The sequence below is a fragment of the Capricornis sumatraensis genome, chromosome 2 (assembly GCF_032405125.1).
Source record: "Capricornis sumatraensis isolate serow.1 chromosome 2, serow.2, whole genome shotgun sequence".
In the NCBI taxonomy this organism is placed as follows: domain Eukaryota; kingdom Metazoa; phylum Chordata; class Mammalia; order Artiodactyla; family Bovidae; genus Capricornis; species Capricornis sumatraensis.
This window is the reverse complement of record NC_091070.1, coordinates 173,495,355-173,510,651: the sequence shown is the minus strand read 5'-3', so window position 1 is coordinate 173,510,651 and position 15,297 is coordinate 173,495,355. Positions and strand designations below refer to the sequence as shown.

The 15,297-nt window shown below is 37.2% G+C and overlaps 1 protein-coding gene across 1 annotated transcript in view; it reads right to left on the bottom strand.

Annotated features, from left to right (window-relative positions):
- The window catches only part of NEGR1 (neuronal growth regulator 1), a 988,401-nt gene that overhangs the window by 935,747 nt on the left and 37,357 nt on the right, over window positions 1-15,297 (bottom strand). The window lies entirely within an intron of this gene.

Sequence of the window (15,297 nt, the reverse complement as noted above, 5' to 3'; positions counted from 1 at the left end):
TTGACAGCTAGAATCCTTTACATGAATTTTTTTTCTGCCCATAGAATTTTGACATGAATAATATCACTCATGCCCATAGAGTTTTGACATGAATAATATCACTCATGCTACAGTGGGCTTCCCTGGTGGCTCAAACAGTAAAGAATCTGCAGTAATGTGGGAGACCAAGTTTGATCCCTGGGTCGGGAAATCCCCCTGGAGGAAGGAATGGTGACTCACTCCAGCATTATTCTTGGAGAATTCCATGGACCGAGGAGCCTGGTGAGCCATAGGCCACGGGGTCACAAAGAGTTGGACACGACTGAGCAATTAACACACACGCACATGCTATAGTAATACTTACGCAAGATGATCCTGGAATCTATAGTGTTAGCTCTTATTGATATTTTTAGTTTCTAGTTAGACAATTACACAGAGATGTGAACATATGTCAATCAACATTTTAATTGTAAATGTCAGTTCAGCTATCAAGAGTCAACTCTATTACATAATATCTTTAAATAGGTCAGAATTATATAAATTTCATATTTTTCCAAAATAAATGATCCAAATCTCCACAAAGGTAACATATATCAATTGAGAATTTTTAATCTTTATTACAAAAGCAATGCTAAAGTTTGAAACAAGTAAAATTATAGTATGAAAGATACACGTAAACTAATTGTTAACTCCTTTAGTGTTATATTCTTGTTTACCAATATATCATTTTATTCCGTTTTTTTTTTCAGTTGATTTTTAAAGAGACCTAATGATCACAGTTTTTAATGTATTCTAAAATGCCTGTAAATGAAAATTCATATAGAGAATTAAATTCAGCTTCTGATTTCACCAGGACTTCCTTGGTGGCTCAGACGGTAAAGCGTCTGCTTACAATGAGGAAGACCTAGGTTCAGTCCCTGGGTCGGGAAGATCTCCTGGAGAAGGAAATGGCAACCCACTCCAGTATTCTTGCCTGGAAAATCCCATGGACAGAGAAGCCTGGTAGGCTACAGTCCATGGTGTCGCAAAGAGTTGGACACGACTGAGCGACTTCACTTTCACTCCTGATTTCAAAGACATTTTCCCAAATAAGAAAATCTGTTCCAAAATGTAATGCAAATTACATTTCTAAATTCCACATTTTTCTAAGATATTCTGCTTTTATTAAAAAGCAGATTTTATACAATGAATTGTACACTGTATAATTTTTCTAGTCATTCCCTTTAAGAAGTTAGTAAAATGAACAATCAATTCACATGATCTTTACACATTTGCTCAGTACATTAGAATATATAGTATAGATAATCACTAGTTCAGTGGGAGTTCTTTGATTGCAGAGGACTTAACTGTTTAAGTAACCACATTGAGCAAGATACATTGCAGATTTCACTTCTGGAAATATCACATGAATCACTTGATATCACATGAATCAAACTAATTCTAGCAAAGCAAGCAGTCCAAAGTTCAAATTAAAAGTTAAAATCTGTCTTTAAGGACAGAATTACCTATATCCCTTGCAAATTCTCTTTAGCTTAATGATACATCTGATTTCAAAAATTACTTATATCTAATACCTAACTTTCAAAAACCTATAGTGCTGATTGGTACAGATAACACTTGTGAAGCTATCTGTATAACTCTGTTTCTAAAAACTGATTTGCTAATATAAGGTAATCCCAGATATGTTTCAAATGCATTTCACAAGTTATCTAACAGAGAAATCAATTATGGTGTTCTTCATCACAATAAAAAATATAGACTTGTTGAATTAATATAAACAAAGAAAAAATGGCCTTTAGCTAGTCCTTGAATTTCAGATTTCTTTCTAAAATATTTCCCTTAGCTAGTCACTCTCCATCTTTTTGTCTTATAAATCCAAAGTACTGAATTGGTCTTATTCATCATTTCTCTAATTTGTCAAAGTTAATTTGAATTCTAATCTCATGGTATCCAAGATTCCATCAACTGTGTCCAACTTCCTGTCATCCAAAACTTAATCAGTCTCTTGTTTTAGTCTCCCAAGTAGTGAATTTTATGAAATAATACTGATCCTGGAACTACATTTTGTCATTTAAAATTCAATATAACTTTTGGGGTCAACATTAGGTTGTTCGTAAGTATACAACATTAAACTATTCTAATAAGATGTCCACTTTGCTAATAATCATTAGTATTTCTAAAAGTTTTTTTGTTGTAATCTCTAACGGTCATGGTAAGGGGCTTCCCTGATAGCTGAGTTAGTAAAGAATCTGCCTGCAATGCATGACACCCCGGTTTCATTCCTGGGTCGGGAAGATCCAGTGAAGAAGGGTTAGGCTACCCACTACAGTATTCTTGGGCTTCCCTTGTGGCTCAGCTGGTAAAAAGATCTGCCTGCAATGTGGGAGACCTGGGTTTGATCCCTTGGTTGCAAAGATCCCCGTGGAGAAGGAAAGGCTAGCCACTCCAGTATTCTGGCCTGGAGAATTCCATGGACTGTATTATAGTCTATGGGGTCACAGAGTTGGACACGACTGAGTGACTTTCACTTTCACTAATGGTCATGGTATAATTCCAAAGGTGACCAAGCGGGTTTATATCAGAGATACAAACTCTATCCAGAATAACAAAGTGAGTTTATGATTAACAAATGCATGAAACTTGTTGCCTAGAGAAGCAACCAAGGAGAACAGGGACACAGAAGAAAGAGCTAGACTGTCACAGTATTTATATCAATTACATATCCATTCTTTCAAACAAACTCTTGAAGACTGCCCTGCCAACAATTCCCATAGCTTCTTATCACATTTCCCTTTCTATCTTCCTTTCCTTTTGTGAAATGATTTTTCTTTCCCTTTACTATCTACTAAAATATAGACTCCACCATAAATTCTTTCTGATCAAGAGAACAAGTTATGAGTCAAGATTAATTGGATGTGAGTCCCTGCTGTACTATTCAAGATCTGCAACAAGTAAATAACCTCATTTTGTTTCTCATTCCTCTCCTTTAACATGCTGCTGCTGCTAAGTCGCTTCAGTCGTGTCCAACTCTGTGCGACCCCATAGACGGCAGCCCACCAGACTCCCCTGTCCCTGGGATTCTCCAGGCAAGAACACTGGAGTGGGTTGCCATTTCCTTCTCCAATGCATCAAAGTGAAAAGTGAAAGTGAAGTCACTCAGTCGTGTCCGACCCTCAGCGACCCCATGACCTGCAGCCTTCCAGGCTCCTCCGTCCATGGGATTTTCCAAGCAAGAGTACTGGAGTAGGGTACCATTGCCTTCTCTGCCTTTAACATGAGGATAATGGTAGTTCCTATCTCAGGATTGTTTGGAAGATTACGTGAGCTACCATAGGAAAAGAACTTACAACTACAGTAAGCGCTACTTGAGTGTTTGCAATTATTATTCTATTTACAACTACTGATGTTATGTGAGAGCTTGTTCACCTTGACAGAATTTACCATGTTTCTTCCAAATGACTTCATATCTATTTCAGAATATACAACATTGTAATAATTTTTGTTTTTAATTTGTGTGGTTCCCATGTACTATGAACAACCAGAGACCAGGAGTCAGGTTACATGAATCATATGATCTTCTGGACATAGACGGTTGTTAATTAATGTTTAGGAAGAATGGGAACTAAAAGGAATGAAGGAATAAATAAAGTAGAACTTTGTAAAGGAAGTAAGGTTTTGGTCTTGTTCTATAGCATAAGTTTGGTAAGGTCCTCATATGATTCACTAATACACAGACCTCCCTCAAACAGATTCAGAAATAATCTAGTAATTAACACCAGTTCATAAACTGCTTGCATCTGGATCATATGGAAGATGGGCATTTTAAAAACTACAAACAGGACATGCTTACAAGATCTCTTAGAGTGACCTTAGAGTTTACATTTTAACAAGTTTCAAGTTTCAAGCACATAAACCATGTCCATGGTGATGATGGTAGTTTAGTCACTATGTCGTGTCCAACTCTGGTGACCCCATGGACTGTAGCCCACCAGGCTCCTCTGTCCATGGGATTTCTCAGACAAGAATACTGGAGTCGGTACCCATTTACTTTTCTGGGGGATCTTGCTGACCCAGGGATCGAACCCGTGTCTCCTGCATTGCAGATAGATTTTTTTTTACCAACAGAGCCACCAAGGAAGCCTGCGTCATGTCTATGCTACATTTTAATCCATTCAAGTACGAATAGTTGGCTTCCTTTGAGAAAAGGTGAGACAAAAAAGTCTCTTTAGAGAGCTGTGTTCCCAACTATTACCATGATCCTAATTGTGTTATAGCCGGGCCTTGAGAAACAATGTCCATAAAAGCATGTGCTGGGATAGACTGTTAATACTTTTTCCCTCAAAGTAACAGAAAATAATTTCAATCGTTTTGTGTGTGTGTGTGTGTGTGTGTGTGTGTATGTGTGTGTGTGTGGTTGTTGTTATTGTTGCTTTAATTTTTATTAAGTTTTTTGTATATATGAAATTATAAATAATATACAGTCCATTCTGTGGAGCTGGACAGGACAGAAGCAAGGAGAAAGGAGATGACTAAACACTATAGACTATTATTCATCCTATATATCTATGAATATCATCCTGTTACCACACAAGTATGAAGTTATCTAATCTCCAAGTCTATTTTTTGTGCCCTCTAAGAAAACAACAGATGGACATGAAGCATCTGAAAGACAGGAAGGTCTATTTTTGGAGCTATACTCACTCTTATTGAGCTTCATACCATTCAAGCTGCATGCTTTTTTTTTGATGGTAAATAATCCATCTCATGAATATCAAAAACATTAAGAGTTAGTTGAAAAAATCAGGGTGCTGAATTTGTTGATGTACATTTTCAAAAATTTGAATTTCCCCATAGAGTAAAGTTTTCTGAACTCTAAGCCACTGATATTTAGCTATGTCTAATACATTGCAAAGTGAACTAAAAGCTGTGCACGGTAATGTCTTGAAAAATAGCCAGCTTCTCATTTCTCAATCCAGATAGTTACAAAGTAAAGATATCTTTGTCACATGTCAGTTTTAACCAAATTTTAATAAGCATTTATAATCTGACTACATACAGAATAATGTAGGTATACTGAGGTATAGAGAAATGTAATGTAACTTCCATCCTTAAGGAATTAAAAATCTACAAAGAGACGCTGACACTTACTTGAGTAGATATCAAGCTGCAGTCCCTGTTAAAAGTAAAATATAAAAACTGAGATAGTTTTGAGGAGGGAATCTTTTCACTTTCATGCACTGGAGAAGGAAATGGCAACCCACTCCAGTATTCTTGCCTGGAGAATCTCAGGGACAGAGGAGCCTAGTGGGCTGCCATCTATGGGGTTGCACAGAGTCGGACATGACTGAAGCAACTTAGCAGCAGTAGCAGCAGCAGCAATCTGTTATGGCAGCTTTGAGCAGGAAGTTTAACAGGAAATTGTATTTCTTTCTGGCCTAGAATAATTTGAGGACTTCCCTGGCAGTCCAGAGGTTAAGAGGCCATACTTCTACTGCAAGGTTGGATCCCTGGTCAGGGAACTAAGATTCTGCATGCCTCTCAGTGCAGCCTAAAAAAAAAAAAAAAAACACACACACACACACACACACACAGAGGGAGAGAATGCATCGAATATGAAGAGAATAGAGAAAGGATAGAAAGAGAAAGGTATCACTATAGATATCAGCAGAAAACTGAGCTAAGGCACAGAAACGGGAACATGTAGCCATTTGGGGGGGTATATCAACATATACTGTGGTAGAATACTGAGTGTCTGTGAAGGCTGGTATGTCTTTGAAGACACAATGGGAGGATAGCAAGGAGATACAAAAATACAATCAGATATGTAAAAGTATTTTTTTAAAAATTATGAGTATTAACCATGAATAAAATAGAACTATTTTTTATTTTTAGGAAGAAGGAATGAAAAATGAGTGAGACCTGAAGGTGAGAAGTATGATACTTTGCATAGCTAAGAGAATTACTTTTTGATAATAGAAAATAAAAAATAATGAGAGAGGTGAATAAGGTGAGTTCTGACAAGTCCCCTATTAACTTCATTGATAAGAGGAAGCCACTGTAGGTTCTATGCACAAAGTAACATGATTAATTATGTGTTGAGACAACTAAGAACTGGTAATAATCTTAAGCAAAACGTATTTATGAAGGTTAATCATTTAAAGTGAGATTATGGAGATCTAAAAAACTAAATGTGAAGACTTTGAACTAAACACAATTTTAAAATACCTATGCTAATATCTAGTCCAAAATTCAAAAGGATCAAAATTGGTTATCCTTTGTGTATTCAGTCATACATGTAATTGTAATTTTATCATTTCAATACTAATTACTGATTATGGAATACTTCTCTCTGAAAACGTGCTCTCTATGCTATAGCAGGAATGAGAGGGCAAAAGGGTATTAACAAGTTTATCTTTCGGTTCTCTTTCCACTGAGATCCTCGGAAGTCTGAACAAGTCACTTTCAGTTTTCCTGGGCATTTTCTAATATGATAAGATTCATTTTTCTAGTATTTCAGAGTACAATTTTAGTTTGAATGTACAAAATAATCTACAGAGATTTCTGTTATGAAGAAAGAGCTATTAAGACTCAAGTGAACTATGTTCTATGCAGTTGAGGATTCTAACCTAGGGTTATATTATACTGTTCTTATTTTAGTTTCAGTTTGATCAGGAGAGTAAAAATATGTTTTCTATACTATGCTGATTTTTCTAATAAAACATACATTCCTGGTTTTAATTGGAAAATGCAAATTTTCAATCTTTATTATTCATATTTTCTTTATTATTTAGTGTATCATCTTACAAAAATTTTTCTAGTGTTTCCACAAATTATGAAGGTTAAAATCGGGGATGGTCATATCAACATATAGATTCATCTGAGTCCTATGCCACATTAGTAAAGAAAGTATTTTTGCATAAAAGAACCACTGGTATCATGCTTGTACTCTCTGTTGTGTCTGCCTCTTTGCGACCCCATGGACTATTAGCCACCGGGCTCCTCTGTCCACGGAATTTTCCAGGCAAGAATAATGAAGTGGGTTACCATTTCCTACTCCAATAAAAGACATACATGATTGTTTTAAAAAACTAATAACATGCATCTTAATTTTTCACAGAAAAGACTCACATATGAAAACCAAAGTAAATTTCAGAACTGTAAAAGCTATTTAAAATAAGTGTGATTTTTATAGTTTTCTATGGGATTCAAGCTTCCTCTCAATACTGAGCTGCTCTATTACATGTGATGATTTGTTTACAGATGCAGTGACCTGATGAGGACTCTTAAACCAGAAAATTTAAAATCAGTATCATTAGATATATAATCAGACTAAAACTGTTGATTTGTATATATCAAGAATATTATAAAATGGAAGACATTGTTAGTTTCCAATTATTAAAAGTGTGAAAGAGAACTATCTGCAACTTTCTTATGCTAAACCCTTTCTTTCCAGAGAATTTTATTAGGGAAACTGAATGGTGTACAGAAATTTGTAAGACCTAGAGATGTATGTTCTCATTTTGGTTTTGATATCCATTAGCCACATGGACTTAGGCAAGTTACATATAAATAATACATATGTGCAGTGGAGTCAATAACTTCCCCATGTGGTGTTGCTCTTACCAGTAAATGAGATAATTTAGTAAAGTTCCAGTCATGTCTGACTCTTTGTGACCCCATGGACTGCAGCACCCCAGGCCTCCCTGTCCCTCACAATCTCTCTGAGTTTGCCCAAGTTCATGTCCATTGAGTCGGTGACGCTATCCAAACATCTCATCCTCTGCTGACCTCTTCTCCTTTTGTCTTCCATCTTTCCCAGTATCAGAGTCTTTTCTAATGAACTGGCTGTTTACATCAAGTAGCCAAAGTATTATACAAATCTACAGCTGGTTAACTTCCATTAGCTGCTCTGACAAATGTCAAATCGTTAGCTTTACTATGCAACCCATCAGTAAGGTCTCTATGAGGAATCCCTCATAACTTCCTCCTTTCTTCATCATACAGCATCCATTTCTTTGGTACTGTGGCAAATGTTAACAGTACTAAGAAAGATAGCATATGGTTCCTGCCCTTAAGAATCTCAGCTTCTAGTAGGAGAGACAGACATGCAAACAATTAAAATACACTTAAATAAATGATCTTTAAAATACATGCAAAGTTTAAACCATCCCTTAATTTTACAGTGTACTCTTTAAACCATGCAAAATATCCATATCAAATTGATTCAGTAAATATTTGCCTATTACCTGCTATCTGCTAGGCTGATGGAATTTAAAAAAAATAGTCTCTACAAGGACACAACGTTTGGGGACAACAATGAATGTCGAGCTATATGTGACTCAAGAATGTCAGTATGGTGTTCCTGAGACACTGATGTCACCTTCCATTTGTCACTGGAGATGCAGCAATGTGACTTAGGATATAGACTTCTGCATTTAATCGGGAATAATGATTCATGGGCTTCAGTGTTTCTTCCTTCATACAGGCTTCAAAAATAGCCTCATTTTGGTACAAACCAGTAACGTACTTGTCTTCCCCAAACTTACACAAAATGCAAAGAGTGAATAAGAGAAATATAAAGTACTGAAATTGGATAGGATAAAACCTGTAGAGCAGAAGCACTATCCAGTGTACTTCACATCACAGAGCCTAGTGATCATTTCGGATTTAGTTATAGAAAAAAAAGGCATTTTGCAGTAAGATATCTACCCTTAAAGGTTTGCATTGCATTCTCCTTCATGATATTGTTCATGAGCATCACTTCCACATTATGAAGCATTCAAAACCACTGTGAGAAATCTTACCTCACATGGTCTTTCAGATCTAGGAAATGGCTTTTCCAAAAAGATTATCCTATTTCTCAACTAAGAAAAAAGGCAAAGAAAAAGTGAAAGATGACAAAGTTAGCCAATCATTCTTTTGTATGGAAACTCAATTCTGACAGGAGGAGAATGTACTCCTAATCTTTGTTCCTTTTCCAGGATCAACAAAATTTTATCCCAAGCATGTAAAGTTGCTTCAGTTGTGTTTGACTCTTTGTGACCATATGGACCATAGCCTTCCAGGCTCCTCTGTTCATGGGATTCTACAGGCAAGAATACTAGAGTGGGTTGCTGTGCCCTCCTCCAGAAGATTTTCCTGCTCAAGGATTGAACTTGTGTCTCTTACATCTCCTGCATTGACAAGCAAGTTCTTTACTTCTAGCACCACCTGGGAAGCCCATCCTAAAGTAAAACAAACTGCAAATGAAAGCAATCAACTCTCTGCACTCAGGAAAGTCAGATATTATTCTGATTTTATTTTTATTATTTTGATTCTTATTTTGTCTGTACTTTTTTGTTTGTTTAGCTTGAGTTTAGAAAAAGTGAAAGTGAGTGAAGTCACTCAGTCGTGTCCAACTCTTTGTGACTCTGTGGACTGTAGCCTACCAGGCTCCTCTGTCCATGGCATTCTCCAAGCCAGAATACTGGAGGGGGTTGCCATTTCCTTCTCCAGGGGATCTTCCTGACCCAGGGATCAAACCTGGGTCTCCCGCATTGCAGGGAGATGCTTTACCTTCTGAACTACGAGGGAAGCCCAAAGCTTTAGAGATAAACAATCTTTTAAGTTTTCAACATAATGATTTATTGACCACTTTCTTTTAATTTTACTTATGTTGTTCACATAAATTTCCATTGTTTTGAGTAGCCAAACACTATTCTGAATCTAAAATCAGCAAAGGCAATCTAAAGTGAAGCAATAAAATTTCATTCCACAGAAATGCAAAGTTCCTCAAATAATAAAAATACATTAAAGGAGGAAATAGTAGAATTAGGAATAGAATTTACCTAAAAAATGCCCTATTATTTTCCATTATTTTGTGCTCCAAAGGGATATCAAAAAAGAAAAAAAGGTTATAATTGACTTTAATTTTCAGTTAGTAAAAGAAATAAAACATCTAATGAGAAAAGTCTGACTGTTTCCCACCATTATATACATAAATTCGACATGGGGAGAAGGGAAATGGAAACTGAACCATTGTAATTTTATGCAGATATTTGTTTTTTTAAATATAAGAAAATGTCTAAAACATGGTATTTTGTTTTGGAAACTAGTATTTGTTACTATACTTATACAGTCATTCCAAATATAGCTCTATAAATGAGGATTTCCCTTGTTTGTTTTAAAAGAAAAAAAAAAATTAGTCCTAGAGATTAAATGAATTCAGTTCAGTTCAGTCGCTCAGTCGTGTCCGACTCTGTGACGCCAAGAATTGCAGCACACCAGGCCTCCCTGTCCATCTCCAACTCCCGGAGTTTATTCAAATTCACATCCATCAAGTCGGTGATGCCATCCAGCCATCCCATCCTCTGTCATCCCCTTCTCCTCCTGCCCCCAATCCCTCCCAGCATCAGAGTCTTTTCCAATGAGTCAACTCTTTGCATGAGGTGGCCAAAGTACTGGAGTTTCAGCTTTAGCATCATTCCTTCCAAAGAACACCCAGGACTGATCTTTAGAATGGACTGGTTGGATCTCCTTGCAGTCCAGGGGACTCTCAGGACTCTTTTCCAACAGTTCAAAAGCATCAATTCTTCGGTGCTCAGCTTTCTTCACAGTCCAACTCTCACATCCATACATGACTACTGGAAAAACCATAGCCTTGACTAGATGGACCTTTGTTGGCAAAGGAATGTCTCTGCTTTTGAATACACTATCTAGGTTGGTCATAACTTTCTTTCCAAGGAGTAAGCATCGTTTAATTTCATGGCTGCAATCACCATCTGCAGTGATTTTGGAGCCCCCCCAAAATAAAGTCTGACACTGTTTCCACTGTTTCCCCATCTATTTCCCATGAAGTGATGGGACCAGATGCCATGATCATCGTTTTCTGAATGTTGAGCTTTAAGCCAACTTTTTCACTCTCCTCTTTCACTTTCATCAAGAGGCTTTTTAGTTCTTCTTCACTTTCTGCCATAAGGGTGGTGTCATCTGCATGTCTGAGGTGATTGATATTTCTCCTGGCAATCTTGATCCCAGCTTGTGCTTCTTCCAGCCCAGCGTTTATCATGATGTACTCTGCATAGAAGTTAAATAAGCAGGGTGACAATATACAGCCTTGACACACTCCTTTTCCTATTTGGAACCAGTGTGTTGTTCCGTGTCCAGTTCTAACTGTTGCTTCCTGACCTGCATACAGGTTTCTCAAGAGGCAGGTCAGATGGTCTGGTATGCCCATCTCTTTCAGAATTTTCCACAGTTTATTGTGGTCCACACAGTCAAAGGCTTTGGCATAGTCAATGAAGCAGAAATAGATGTTTTTCTGGAACTCTATTGTTTTTTCGATGATCCAGCAGATGTTGGCAATTTGATCTCTCATTCCTCTGCCTTTTCTAAAACCAGCTTGAACATCTGGAAGTTCATGGTTCACATATTGCTGAAGCCTGGCTTGGAGAATTTTGAGCATTACTTTACTAGCGTGTGAGATGAGTACAATTGTGCGGTAGTTTGAGCATTCTTTTGCATTGCCTTTCTTTGGGATTAGAATGAAAACTGACATTTTCCAGTCCCGTAGCCACTGCTGAGTTTTCCATATTTGCTGGCATATTGAGTGCAGCACTTTCACAGCATCATCTTCCAGGATTTGAAATAGCTCAACTGGAATTCCATCACTTCCACCAGCTTTGTCAGTAATGATATTTCTAAGGCCCACTTGACTTCACGTTCCAGGTTGTCTGGCTCTAGTTGAGTGATCACACCATCGTGATTATCTTGGTCATGAAGATCTTTTTTGTACAGTTCTTCTGTGTATTCTTGCCGCCTCTTCTTAATATCTTCTGCTTCTGTTAGGTCCATACCATTTTTGTCCTTTATCGAGCCCATCTTTGCATGAAATATTCCCTTGGTATCTCTAATTCTCTTGAAGTGATCTCTAGTCTTTCCCATTCTGTTGTTTTCCTCTATTTCTCTGCATTCATCACTGAGGAAGGCTTTCTTATCTTTCCTTGATATTCTTTGGAATCTGCATTCAAATGAGTGTATCTTTCCTTTTCTCCTTTGCTTTTTGCTTCTCTTCTTTTCACAACTATTTGTAAGGCCTCTTCAGACAGCCATTTTGCTTTTTTGCATTTCTTTTCCATGGGGATGTTCTTGATCCCTGTCTCCTGTACAATGTCATGAACCTCCGTCCATAGTTCATCAGGCACTCTGTCTATCAGATCTAGTCCCTTAAATCTATTTCTCTCTTCCACTGTATAATCATAAGGGATTTGATTTAGGTCATACCTGAATGGTCTAGCGGTTTTCCCTACTTTCTTCAATTTGAGTCTGAATTTGGTAATAAGGAGTTCAAGGTCTGAGCCACAGTCAGCTCCCAGTCTTGTTTTTGCTGACTGTATAGAGCTTCTCCATCCTTGGCTGCAAAAAATATAATCAATCTGACTTCGCTGTTGATCATCTGGTGATGTCCATGTGTAGAGTCTTCTCTTGTGTAATTCAAATCACAAATAAGGCCAGAATCCATATCTTCAGATACCCATTTTCCTTTTCCACCAAAGTGGTAAGTAGGCTAATTCAGCACTGATTAATTAATTCTATGTGAGAACTTTAGAACAAATATATATATATAATTGTTTATATATATATATATATAACAAATATATATGTTTATAACATATATATATAGCATATATATATATATATTTGTTCTAAAGTTCTCACTTCTTTTGAACTCTGAGAATGTGGTAAAACTTATCTTCTACAAAATTCATGAAACAGAGCATGCAAATACTTTTCTTGTTACATACAATGACCAGTGCCTAGAGGCTGCCAAGATGTGTTACAAGTCCAAAGCTGTGCCTTGGTTTATAATCAGCAGGCAATATCCGCACAATTACATAAGAGTGACATAGCATGTGTGTGGACTTCCCAGGTGGCACTAAAGGTAAAGAAACCTCGCACCAGCGCAGGAGACAAAAGAGATGTGGGTTTGATACCTCGGTGAGGAAGATCCCCTGGAGGAAAGCATGGCAACCCAGTCCAGGATTCTGACCTAAAGAATCCCCATGGACAGAAGAGCCTGGTGGGCTACAGTCTATACGATTTCAAAGAGTTGGACATGACTGAAGAGACTCAGCACACAGCACAGGTGTTTTAGACAGTTTAAATCCTCGAAGTATTTTTTTTTTCCTTGAGCTGTTACTTTACTCAGAAATCATTCAAATTTAAAATCACTTTCATTATATAATGAAAATTATAAAATGACAGCATAGATCTATTTTGACTTTAGATTTTAGATTAATAATCTGTATAGAACTACTGAATAATTAATGAGTAATGACTAATGGCATCCGGTCCCATCACTTCATGGGAAATAGATGGGGAAACAGTGGAAACACTGTCAGACTTTATTTTTGGGGGCTCCAAAATCACTGCAGATGGTGACTGCAGCTATGAAATTAAAAGACGCTTACTCCTTGGAAGGAAAGTTATGACCAACCTAGATAGTATATTCAAAAGCAGAGACATTACTTTGCTGACTAAGGTCCATCTAGTCAAGGCTATGGGTTTTCCTGTGGTCATGTATGGATGTGAGAGTTGGACTGTGAAGAAGGCTGAGCGCCGAAGAATTGATGCTTTTGAACTGTGGTGTTAGAGAAGACTCTTGAGATTCCCTTGGACTGCAAGGAGATCCAACCAGTCCAATCTGAAAGAGATCAACCCTGGGATTTCTTTGGAAGGAATGATGCTAAAGCTGAAACTCCAGTGCTTGGGCCACCTCATGCGAAGAGTTGACTCATTGGAAAAGACTCTGATGCTGGGAGGGATTGGGAGCAGGAGGAGAAGGGGACAACCGAGGATGAAATGGCTGGATGGCATCATGGACTCGATGGACGTGAGTCTGAGTGAACGCCGGGAGATGGTGATGGACAGGGAGGCCTGGCGTGCTGCGGTTCATGGGGTCGCAAAGAGTCGGACACGACTGAGTGACTGAACTGAACTGAACTGAATGACTAATCAGTATAATAAACCTTAAGTTTGCAAGATAAATCTATCAATGCATATTATTAAAGAATCTTGATTTTTTTTTACCGTATTTTAGAGTTAGAATATTGTCATTGCATGTGTTACTCTTCTACATACTTTAGGTCTTTAAATACAATAATGAGAAAGATATCAAGGGGAGGGAGTTAAATGCAAACTTAGTGAATCCTAATATCCTCTACATCCAGAATATCCAAAATGAAACAACTCCACTATACAGACAGTATGGCACAGAAGTGGTTAATAATTTAAACTCTGGAGCAAGACTTGAATTCTATCTCTATGACCAGATTCTGAATGAGGACACATTACTTAGCCTCGTTTTACTTTAAGTTCTTTATCCATTAATGTGTTTAATTATAATAACTACTTAGGAGAGTTATTGTGAGGGTTTATGAAGATGATCTGGAAAACCCTCAGAATATAGTAAGCATTCGTGTTGTTATTAATTACTATTTAAAGAAGAGAACATTTTTGTCTGCAGTGAGCTCTTATAGTTGGGGCTCTTCTTTTTATTTTTATTACTATCATTTTGTATTTCCTTTCAAAAGTTAACTGCGGATGAGAGAAACAATGATGTGGCTTATAAGGTACATCATTAATATCAAGGTGATGACAAATAATCGTGAACTTATTATGTCGTCAGCATCACAGACTACACTTGATGTTGTGTGTGTTTGTTAGTCACTCAGTCATGTCTGACTGTGACCCCATGTGCTGTATACAGCCCGCCAGGCTCCTCTATCCATGGAATTCTCCGGGCAAGAATACTGGAGTGGCTAGCCATTCTCTTCTCCAGGGGATATTCCCCACCTAGGGATTGAACCTGGGTCTCCCACATTGCAGGCAGATTCTTCACCACTGAGCCACCAGAGAAGCCCATCACTTTGTCACATACTTGATGTTACATAGGTTATTAGTCTTTATATGTCACATATTTATTATTCAAAGTAAACTGCAAATTGAATGTCTTACTTCTTGATATTATTTATTTTAAAACAAGCAATTTCCACATGTTTCTAGTTGCACTAAAATGAATTGAGGTGCTAAAAGTATGATTTGTGATGGAAAATGTTAAATTACAATGCATTGGTTAATAGTCATATGCCAAAAATGAAAATATTATATACAAATACAGAAACATATATGTATATATTTTACTTTATTTTCCCTATTAGATTTTAAGTACCATAACGTCAGAAATCAAATCTGTCCTCTTCTTTGCGCTATCTCCAGGGCTAAGTGGCACCCAGCTATTCAAGTAAGCATCTTTGGATTTATTTAAAATCTATATGATAA